We start from the raw sequence: 11605 nt of genomic DNA, 5'->3' as shown, positions 1-11605 counted from the left end.
CTAGAGACGACAATGTGAACCTCCCACCCGAGTTCGGATTGACGGTGACGAAATCGAGATGGTCGACAAATTCATGTATTTGGGCTCACTGGTAACCGACGACAATGATAACAGCATAGAAATTCAGAGACGGATCTTGGCGGGAAATCGTGCCTACTTTGGACTCCAGAGGACGCTCCGGTCGAACAAAATTCGCCGCCGCACGAAGTTGATTATCTTCAAGACGCTGATTAGATCGGTGGTCCTCTACGGCCACGAGACCTGGACTATGCTCGTGGAGGACCAACGCGCCCTTGGAGTTTTCGAACGAAAGGTGTTGCGTACCATCTATGGTGGCGTGCAGGTGGAAGACGGAACGTGGCGCAGGCGAATGAACCATAAGTTGTATTAGCTGCACATTCGTTGTATTGGTACGAACTTTCATGAAAAATAACGGATCAAAGACCAAAAATATCCACAAATTAGATCCAGGAAAAGAAGTCTCCCAAAGTACCCACTCTCGATGGGGGATGCAACTACAATGTGTCTTCTAACTTATCGTCGTCCATATTTGGATTTACTGAGTAGTTTGAACCATTTCTTTTTCACAGTATTGGTCTGTATAGGACTTATTCATCCATATTTCCTGCACGAGAATTCCGGACGAAACAATATGAAAGCTATAAGGATGAATGGAAAGAGACTGAATTGCAATCAACTGAATGCACGGCTTTTATGCTATCGACATAGCCTAGACATTTCACACTATTTACTTCAATGCAAATAAATACTTTGAAATATCTACCTGTCTCATTCACGAATCGCATTCTCCCTGTCGTTCATTGTTTAAGGGGCTTGAAAGCACATGTGACCTTGTCTCATTTTACTATATTCAATTGCGCGTTAAAATACTGGACCAGTAAATTCTATTCTGTACATAAATCTTTTTTTCGGGAATATGTGGCCAAAAAGTAAACTTCGAATTCGTCAAGTAAAGAAGCATGAAAACAAAAAGAATAAAACCAAAAAAAGATGGAAGGCCTAGAAAGTCCATTGCATATTTATTAGCCTTTTTTCAAAAGATGGGATTTTCAAAAACATTTCAAAACTTTCTGATGCAATGGTTCTCAAATTCGTACAATCCGGTTTATTCATTTTCTTAATTCAAAAATGTTTTTGCTTCAAATATATGACCATTTTATTTTAATTAATTATTTCATTCCGCATCTTTTTATTCGTTTTGTTCATCTGCCTTCATATTACTTATTTTATTCGTTTCATTCTTTGGATTCACTCTGATCAGTTCATTCTTTTTGTGCATTTTACTCATATCATTCCTTGTTTTCAATGTATGCATTTTATTCATTTTTTCCAGTTTATTCATTTTGTTCAGTTTCTTCATTTTATTAATCTGACTACTTTTTCAGTTTTAATCATTTCATCCAAATAATTTATTTGATTCAATTTATTTCTTTATATTAATTTATAACCTTTTACCATTGTTTAATTTTTCATTTCAATCAATGCATTTAATTCTGCTCATTTTCTTCTTTTTATTCATTTTATTACTTCAGCGCATTTTGTTTATTTGATTCGTTTGTTTTATTTATGCATTTCATTTATTTTTTACTTTATTCATTTTGTTCATCCATTCTTTTTATTCATTTGATCCATTTCATTAATTTGATTCATTGAATTCACTGGATGAATTAAATCAATTTGATTCATTTAATTAATTTGCTTTATGTGATTCATTTGATTCATATGATTCATATGATTCATTTGATTCATTTGATTCATTTGATTCATTTGATTCATTTGATTCATTTGATTCATTTGATTCATTTGATTCATTTGATTCATTTGATTCATTTGATTCGTGTGATTCATTTTATTCATTTGATTCATTAGATTCATTTGAATCATTTGAATCATTTGATTCATTTGATTCATCTGATTCATCTGATTCATTTGATTCATTTGATTCATTTGATTCATTTGATTCATTTGGTTCATTTGATTCATTTGATTCATTTGATTCATTTGATTCATTTGATTCATTTGATTCATTTGATTCATTTGATTCATTTGATTCATTTGATTCATTTGATTCATTTGATTCATTTGATTCATTTGATTCATTTGATTCATTTGATTCATTTGATTCATTTGATTCGTGTGATTCATTTGATTCATTTGATTCAGTTAATTCATTTGACTCATTAGATTCATTTGAATCATTTGATTCATTTGATTCATTTGATTCATTTGATTCATTTGATTCATTTGATTCATTTGATTCATTTGATTCATTTGATTCATTTGATTCATTTGATTCATTTTATTCATATCTTTAATTTTATGCATTTCATGTTCAGTCATTCGTTTTATTTCATTCAATTTGTTAGTATGAGTCAATTTATTCTATTAATCTTATAACTATTTCTAAGCACAATCTTATTTCTTATTTAATAACCTAATCTAATTTTATTCGTGTATTTTATAATTTTGATTTACATTAATTTTTCTACTCATTTTATGAATTTATAAACCTATTATTTCATTTTTTGCTTTACTTTTTTTATTTCGGTCGTTTTGTTGATTTCTATAATTTATTCAGTTTATTCGAGATTTTATTCGTGCAAGACTAGAAACTGTTTTCATCCCACCTCTAGTTGAGTGCCTACTTCTCGTGAGTTCTGCAAACTAATCCAATAGTGAAATGTGTAAGAAATGTCTCATCTCACTGCTAGGTGGATTAAATCGGTTTTTTGTTATTAGTGGTTGTCAATTGGATTACAAAATCAAAATAATCTTGATATTTTCTCGATAACCATTACACGACACTCGTTATATAATTCAAAGATCCATTCTTGCTTCGTCAACTGGTTGTGATTGTGAGCATATAAGTTTCAATTCACCATTCGTGTGCGTGACATGGTCCACAAATTAAAAAAAAACTTCCACTTTCAAGATATATGTGCCTGAAATTTACGATTATGTGCCTGATCCTAATCTTTGCACGTAATCAATTTCACTGGAACGCAGTGTATTATTCATTGATTTTTTTACCCGATTCTTAATTCCGAATATGCTACACACGATTCACCAGTCGAGCTCGTGAAACTGTTCATGATGTAATTCATGAAGTAATTAATTTTCCACATAATCTTATTATACTTACGTAAACAATTACAAGGAACTCAGACTATTATTCATGGATTATTCGCTCTGCTTTTTGGTTTTGAAATTTCTATGTGAGCAATTGTGTACAACTGCTAGCAACCAGTCTCATAGGCACGAGCATTAGATACAAAGACATTACTAGGACCTGTAAACCTGTTATTCCTTTGTTAAAATTCAGATAAATGTTCGGAATTAAATGAAACTATGCTGAGCAAAATACATTACCTAGCCACAATTCATGTCCGTGAAATAATTTAGAAAACTATAAGACACGTGACTCTGTGTAAAAAATCCAACGGTAAGCTCAAGACTAAAAGAGAATTTACGAAAATCGTTGCACGTCGTGCAATTCTTGACTGTTTTAGTCAATAAAGTTAATACAAATCAATGTTTGATCGAGTTATGAATTAGAATTATAAAAATATTAAACATATTCAGACACAACCACCTACTAAACATTTGAGTATAATGTCATCTTTTTTTGCGTGAACTAGTTCGAGGTTTATTTATAATTGATTGAATCGTGACCTATTTTAAAACTTTTTTCTCGAAGAATAGTTGAGCAAAGTGATCTTGACTTTTCGCGACGCTGGTGCAGAGGGTAAGATTTCTAGTCTCATAAATTATTTATCGTGTGATCTAGCCCCACTCAAGAAAGATTTTCAGTGTCAGTTGCACCAGCCCGGTATCACAGACACATAAGACGTAACACGAGATGAATTTTCATCACTCGTAGAAACAGTCGATTTCAATTACAAATCGGTGGCGTTAGTGAAGAGATTTTGACACAGAGCTAAATGCGTTACTTAGTTTCCGCACCCACCCGAAAACGTTACGGTCTTTTTAATTTCATGCAAATCAAAACAAACAATATGGGCCGGAAATGTGAAATTCATTCTTGTCGAAGTGCCCAAGGTGGGAGTTGTTCACAACCATTTCTTAAGTTACAACACGATGCCGATCGGTGAGTAAGCACATAACAGGATGTTAGCAATTTAATTGATTCGGTGTATCGAATGCATGCAATGGATTAGAATTTGTTGGTCCCCGGAACTGCTGGAGAAATTGGCGGGGTGCAGGTGCTACGACAACTAGAGAAACGCTCAGACCATTTTCAATAAGACTTGTTTAGTGATCAGTTTCAACCTAACAGGAGCTAACACGTCAAGTCGTGGAATGATTATGATTGATAGTAACTGTATATTTAGGTTTCGTCAGGGTGTAGATCTGTATGATTCCAGCACATCGAGCATACTTTGCACTCAAGATAGAAGCAGATCGTACGTTGTAAGAAAATGTAGTGCCAGGGAATCGTATTCCTTATCATCGTGGCGATTTTGTACTTACAAGAAGTAAAAGTAAACACCAGCCTGGAAAATGAAGCAATGTGTCTACCATGAAAGGTGTCCTTACACGATAATTAAAAGTGACATTTCAGCGCAGTAATGTCAATAATAACGTCGCGTATTAGAGTACCTGATATCTGCGGGATTCTAAAAGAGCGACGGTAAATAACCCAGGGACAACTTGACAGATAGTGCTTGTTTCATATATGCACCACCGATTTGATGGTGGCGCTAGTAAGCCTTCTCTGTATGAGTACCACGAACAACGAAACGAAAAAGTTTCAAGAGAAAAGCGTGTTTCGTTACGTGTGTTATGAACGCCGTCAATACGGCTGGAACAACATTTAGAAAAAGCTTATTCCAAAATATGAATAAAGAAAACTATTATTAGAGAATAAATTTATCCCTAACTGAAAACCGTCAGCAAAGTTACATAAATCTTATTATATATTTAGCTGGAAATCGTTGTTTTTAACAACCGGCTCTCTTCCTTCCTAAACATGCTTTGGTTTTCTTGTTGTGTGAAGTTTGAGATCGTTAAATCATTGGTGCTTTTTATCTCGGGAAATGCAAAAGAAAAACATTTTGACCAATGAAAGTACATCACAACCAAGCTTAACAATTCGTTTTGAATAGAGTGTGTTTTTATCAGAATTCTAGCAGCAAAAAGAAATGGTAGAAATGCTTAAATTGATTATTTTACACAGATATGGAAAATAATAAATGGGATGCGCCTTTTTCAAATGTTGCTCCATTCAAGCCGCCATGACATCACCAAATCACCCCCAAATTCGCTTATGAATTCAATATATGGGAGTTGTCAATTGTCCCCGGGCTTACGGTAAAGATGACTAAATAGAAACAAAAAACAATGAAACGACAACAACGATTAATTTCCTCAAACAAAAGAAAAACTGTTTTACCGTTGCTTAATTTCCCAAATATAGAACAATAAATAATTATTATAGGTCATTGAAATACAGTCGTTACTCTGCATTCTTCAAATTTGTCCATTGCAATTATTATTTCATGCGAAGTCGTAGTATGCCACATCAACAATTTTTCTATTTCGTTCTTCAAATTTTACAACTGTAAAAATAGTTCCACCTTTCATTTATTATCTTGCATTTGGCAAGCAGGGTGAGCACTATTGGAGCTTCAGTTGAAAAAAAAATTGATATGGTTGCGAGAATTACATTTTGTGCAATGTGCTCAACAGATGTCGCTAGTACATCGTGGGCGATGACTTTTTTAGATTTTCTTTAAGCTGTATCGTTTGTTTGTATGTGCTGTGAAGTCTGTTACAATAGAAACCGAAAATTTGGGAAAGGAATTGTACTGTGAAGAATTTTTTTTAGTTGCATAGGCGTCAATATTCGTCACGCCGACACACGCCGGCGCGCCGCCGCCGATAGGGTCCAACGGCGTGACGCCGCCAACGCCGCCGCCGGCCAAAAATGTCGCTTACGCCGCCGCCGATGAAAAATGCATCGGCGCACAACTCTTGTGGTCCTTTTTCGGGCTAGGAATCTGTTTCGGGCTTGGGGTCCTTTTTCGGATTTGGGGACCTTTTTCGGGCTTGAGGTCCTTTTTCGAATTAGGGGTTCTTTTTCGGGTTTGGGACCTTTTTCGGGCTTAGAGTTCTTTTTCGGGCTTGAAGTCCTTTTTGGGCTTGGGGTCCTTTTTCGAGCTTGAAGTCTTTTTTCGGGCTTGGGGTCCTTTTTCGGCTTGGGATCATTTTTCGGGCTTGTGGTATTTTTTCGGGCAAAGGATCCTTTTTGGGCTTGGGTTCATTTATGGGGCTTGGGGTCCTTTTTCGGGCTGGGGGTCCTTTTTCGGGCATGGGGTCCTTTTTCGGGCTTGGGATCCTTTTTCGGGATTGGGTTCTTTTTCGGGCTCGGGGTCCTTTATTGGGCTTGTCGTTTTTCGGGCTTAGGGTGCTTTTTCAGGCTTGGGGTCCTTTTGCGGGCTTATAGATTTTTTAAGGCTTGGGGTGCTTTTTCAGGCTTGGGGTTTTTTCGGGCTTGGGGTCCTTTTTGGGCTAGAGGTCCTTTTTCGGGCTTGGGGTCCTTTTCGAGCTTGGAGTCCTTTTTCGGACTGGGGATCTTTTTTCGGGTTTGGGATCCTTTGTCGGGTTTGAGGTCCTCTTTCGGGCTCACGATCCTTTTTCAGGGTTGTGGTCTTTTTCGGGCTTGGGGTCCTTTTTCGGGCTTGGGGTCCCCTTTCATGGTTGTGGTCTTTATCGGGCTTGGGGTTCTTTTCGGGGTTGGGGTCCTTTTTCGGGCTTGGGGTCTTTTTCGGGCTTGGGGTCCTTTTTCGGGCTTGGGGTCCCCTTTCATGGTTGTGGTTTTTATCGGGCTTGGGGTCCTTTTCGGGGTTGGGGTCCTTTTTCGGGCTTGCGGTCCCCTTTCATGGTTGTGGTCTTTTTTCGGGCTTGGGGTCCGTTTTCGAGCTTGGGGGCCTTTTACGGGATTGGGATCCTTTTTTGGCTTTGTGGTCTTTTTCGGGCTTTGGGTCCTTTTTGGGGTTAGTGTCTTTTTCGGGCTTGGGGTCCTTTTTCAGGCTTGTAAGCTGGTGGTCCTTTTTCGAGCTAGTGATCTTTTTCGAGCTGGCGGTTCTTTTTCGGATTTGGGGTCCTTTTTCGGGCTTGGTGTCCTTCTTCGAATTTGGAGTTCTTTTACGGGCTTGGGATTCTTTTTCGAGCTTAGGTTTCTCTTTCGGGCTTGGGGTGCTTTTCGGGCTTGGGGTCCTTTTAAGGGCTAGGGGTCTTTCTTTTGTCTTGTCGTCCTTTTTCGGGCTTGGTGTCCTTTTTCATGCTTGGGGTCCTTTTGCGGGCCTCAGGTACTTTTTTGGGCTTGGGGTCCTTTTTAAGGCTTTGGGTCCTTTTTCGGGCTTGGGGTTCTTTTTCGGGCTTGGGGCCCTTTTTCGGGCTTGGGGTCCTTTTTCGTGCTTGGGATCCTTTTTCAGGCTTGTTGTACTTTTTCGGACTTGGGGTCCTCTTTCAGGCTTGGGATCCTTTCTCGGGCTTGTGGTCATTTTCGGGCTTGGGGTCTTACTTTAGGCTTGTCGTCCTTTTTCGAGCTTTGGGAGTTTTTTCAGGCTTGGGGTCCTTTTTCGGGCTTGAGGTACTTTTTCGGGCTTGGCGTCTATTTTCGGGCTTGACGTTCATTTTCGGGCTTCAGGTCTTTTTCGGGCTTAGGGTCGTTTTTCGAGCTTGGGATACTTTATCGGGCTTGGGGTCTTTTTCGGGCTTGGGGTCCTTTTTCGGGCTAGTGGTCCTTTTTCGGGCTTGGTGTCTTTTTTGGGCTAGAGGTCCTTTTTCGGGCTTGGGGTCCTTTTCGAGCTTGGAGTCCTTTTTCGGACTGGGGGTCTTTTTTCGGGCTAGTGGTCCTCTTTCGGGCTTGGTGTCTTTTTTTGGGCTAGAGGTCCTTTTTCGGGCTTGGGGTCCCCTTTCATGGTTGTGGTCTTTATCGGGCTTGGGGTCCTTTTCGGGGTTGGGGTCCTTTTTCGAGCTTGGGGTCTCCTTTCATGGTTGTGGTCTTTATCGGGCTTGTGGTCTTTTTCGGGCTTGGGGTCCTTTTTCTGGCTTGTGGTCGTTTTTCAGGCTTGGGGTCCTTTTAAGGGCTAGGGGTCTTTCTTTTGTCTTGTCGTCCTTTTTCGGGCTTGGTGTCCTTTTTCATGCTTGGGGTCCTTTTGCGGGCCTCAGGTACTTTTTTGGGCTTGGGGTCCTTTTTAGGGCTTTGGGTCCTTTTTCGAGCTTGGGGTTCTTTTTCGGGCTTGGGGCCCTTTTTCGGGCTTGGGGTCCTTTTTCGTGCTTGGGATCCTTTTTCAGGCTTGTGGTCCTTTTTCGGACTTGGGGTCCTTTTTCGGGCTTGGGATCCTTTCTCGGGCTTGTGGTCATTTTCGGGCTTGGGGTCTTTCTTTAGGCTTGTCGTCCTTTTTCGGGCTTTGGGAGTTTTTTCAGGCTTGGGGTCCTTTTTCGAGATTGAGGTACTTTTTCGGGCTTGGCGTCTATTTTCGGGCTAGACGTCCATTTTAGGGCTTCAGGTCTTTTCCGGGCTTAGGGTCGTTTTTCGAGCTTGGGATCCTTTATCGGGCTTGGGGTCTTTTTCGGGCTTGGGGTCCTTTTTCGGGCTAGTGGTCCTTTTTCGGGCTTGGTGTTTTTTTTTGGGCTAGAGGTCCTTTTTCGGGCTTGGGGTCCTTTTCGAGGTTGGAGTCCTTTTTCGGACTGGGGGTCTTTTTTCGGGTTTGGGATCCTTTTTCGGGTTTGAGGTCCTCTTTCGGGCTCAGGGTCCTTTTCCAGGCTTGTGGTCTTTTTCGGGCTTGGGGTCCCCTTTCATGGTTGTGGTTTTTATCGGGCTTGGGGTCCTTTTCGGGGTTGGGGTCCTTTTTCGGGCTTGCGGTATCCTTTCATAGTTGTGGTCTTTATCGGGCTTGGAGTCCGTTTTCGAGCTTGGGGGCCTTTTACGGGATTGGGATCCTGTTTTGGCTTTGTGGTCTTTTTCGGGCTTTGGGTCCTTTTTCGGGCTTAGTGTCTTTTTCGGGCTTGGGGTCCTTTTTCAGGCTTGTAAGCTGGTGGTCCTTTTTCGAGCTAGGGATCTTTTTCGAGCTGGGGGTTCTTTTTCGGATTTGGGGTCCTTCTTCGAATTTTGGGTTCTTTTATGGGCTTGGGATTCTTTTTCGAGCTTAGGTTTCTCTTTCGGGCTTGGGGTGCTTTTCGGGCTTGTGGTCCTTTTAAGGGCTAGGGGTCTTTCTTTTGTCTTGTCGTCCTTTTTCGGGCTTGGTGTCCTTTTTCATGCTTGGGGTCCTTTTGCGGGCCTCACGTAATTTTTTGGGCTTGTGGTCCTTCTTGGGGCTTTGGGTCCATTTTCGGGCTTGGGGTTCTTCTTCGGGCTTGAGGCCCTTTTTCGTGCTTGGAGTCCTTTTTCGTGCTTGGGATCCTTTTTCAGGCTTGTGGTCCTCTTTCGGGCTTGGGGTCCTTTTTCGGGCTTGGGATCCTTTCTCGGGCTTGTGGTCATTTTCGGGCTTGGGGTCTTTCTTTAGGCTTGTCGTCCGTTTTCGGGCTTTGGGAGTTTTTTCGGGCTTGGGGTCCTTTTTCGGGCTGGAGGTACTTTTTCGGGCATGGCGACTATTTTCGGGCTTGGCGACTATTTTCGGGCTTGGCGTCCATTTTCGGGCTTCAGGTCTTTTTCGGGCTTAGGGTCGTTTTTCGAGATTGGGATCCTTTATCGGGCTTGGGGTCTTTTTCGGGCTTGGGGTACTTTTTGGGTTAGTGGTCCTTTTTCGGGCTTATGGTTATTTTTTGGGCTTGGGGTCTTTTTCGGGCTTGGAGTCCTCTTTCGGGCTTGGGGTCCCTTTTCAGGCTTTGAGTCCGTTTTCTGGTTTGGGGTCCTTTTTCGGGCTTGTGGTCTTCTTTTCAGCTTGGGGTTTTTTTAGGATTCGGGGTCCTTTTTCGGGCTTGGGGTCCTTTTTTGAATTTGGGGTTCTTTTTCGGGCTTGGGAGCTTTTTCGGGCTTAGGGTTCTTTTTCGGGCTTGAAGTCCTTTTTGGGCTTGGGGTCTTTTTCGGGGTTGGGGTCTTTATCGGGCTAGGGTTCTTTTTCGGGCTTGGGGACCTTTTTCGGGCTTGGGGTCCTGTTTCGGCTTGGGATCTTTTTTCGGGCTGGTTGTCCTTTTTCGAACTTAGCACCCTTTTTTGGGCTAATGTTCATTTTTGGGGCTTGGGGTGTTTTTTCGGACTGGGGATCCTTTTTCGGGAGTGGGGTCCTTTTTCGGGTTTGGGGTCCTTTTTCGGGCTTGGGGTCCTTTTCGAGCTTGGGGTCCTTTTTGGAGCTTGGGGTCTTTTTTCGGGTTTGCGATGTTTTTCGGGCTTCGGGTCCTTTTCTTGGCTTAGGATCGTTTATCGAAATTGAGGTCCTTTTTCGGGCTTGCGGTCTTTTTCGGGCTTGGGTTTCTTTTCCGGGCTTGGGGCTCTTTTCGGGCTTGGGGTCCTTTTTTGTGCTTGGGATTCCTTTTCGGGCTTGGGGTCTTTTTTCGGGCTTGGTATCTCCTTTCGGGCTTTTCGGGCTTGGGGTCTTTTTTCGGGCTTGGGGTCCTTTTTCGGGCTTTATCTCCCTTTTCAGGCTTGGGGTCCTTTTGCAGGCTTGGGATCCATTTTCGAGCTTGGGGCGCTTTTTCGGGCTTGGGGTCCTTTTTCGGGCTTGGGGCCCTTTTTCGGGCTTGGGGTCCTTTTTCGTTCTTTGGATCCATTTTCGTGCTAGTGGTTTTCTTTCGGGCATGGGGTCCTTATTCGGGCTTGGCGTCCCTTTTCTGGCTTGGGTTCTTTTTCGAGCTTGGACTCATTTTTCGGGCTTGGGGTCCTTTTTCGGGCTTGGGGTCCTTTTCAGGCTTGGGGTCCTCTTTCAGGCTTGTGGTCTTTATCAGGCTTGGAGTCCTTGTTCGGTGTTGGTGCCATTTTTCGGATTATGGTAATTTTTCGGGCTTGGGGTCCTTTTTTGGGCTTGGGATCCTTTTTCGGGCTTGGGGCCCTTTTTTGGGCTTGGGTTTGTTTTTTGGGCTTGGGGTCCTTTTTCGGGCTTGGGGTCCTTTTTCGAGTTTAGGATCCTTTTTTGGGCTTGGGTTCATTTTTCGGGCTTGGGGTCTTTTTCGGGCTTGGGGTCTTTTTGGGCTTGGGGTGCTTTTTCGACCTTGGTGTCTTTTCGAACTTGGGGCCCTTTTCGGGCTTGGGGTCCTATTTCGGGCTTAAGGTCCTTTTTCGGGCTTGGGGTCGTTTTCGTGCTTGGTGTTCTTTTTCGTTCTTGGGGTCCTTTTTCGGGCTTGGGGTCTTTTTTCGTTCTTGGGATCCATTTTGGGCATGTGGTCTTTTTTCGGGCATGGCGTATTTTTCGGGCTTTGGGCCCTTTTCTGGCTTGTGGTCCTTTTTCAGGGTTGGGGTACTTTTGCGGCCTTGTAGTATTTTTCGGGCTTGGATTCCTTTTTTCGGGTTTGGGATCCTTTTTCTGGCTTGGGGCTCTTTATCGGGCTTGGGGTCCTTTATTGGGCTTGTCGTCGTTTTTCGGGCTTGGGGTCCTATTTCAGGCTTGGGGTCGTTTTCGGG

Source organism: Topomyia yanbarensis, unplaced genomic scaffold, assembly GCF_030247195.1.
Source record: "Topomyia yanbarensis strain Yona2022 unplaced genomic scaffold, ASM3024719v1 HiC_scaffold_26, whole genome shotgun sequence".
Classification (NCBI taxonomy): Eukaryota; Metazoa; Arthropoda; class Insecta; order Diptera; family Culicidae; genus Topomyia; species Topomyia yanbarensis.
Note: the sequence above shows the minus strand (reverse complement) of the source record.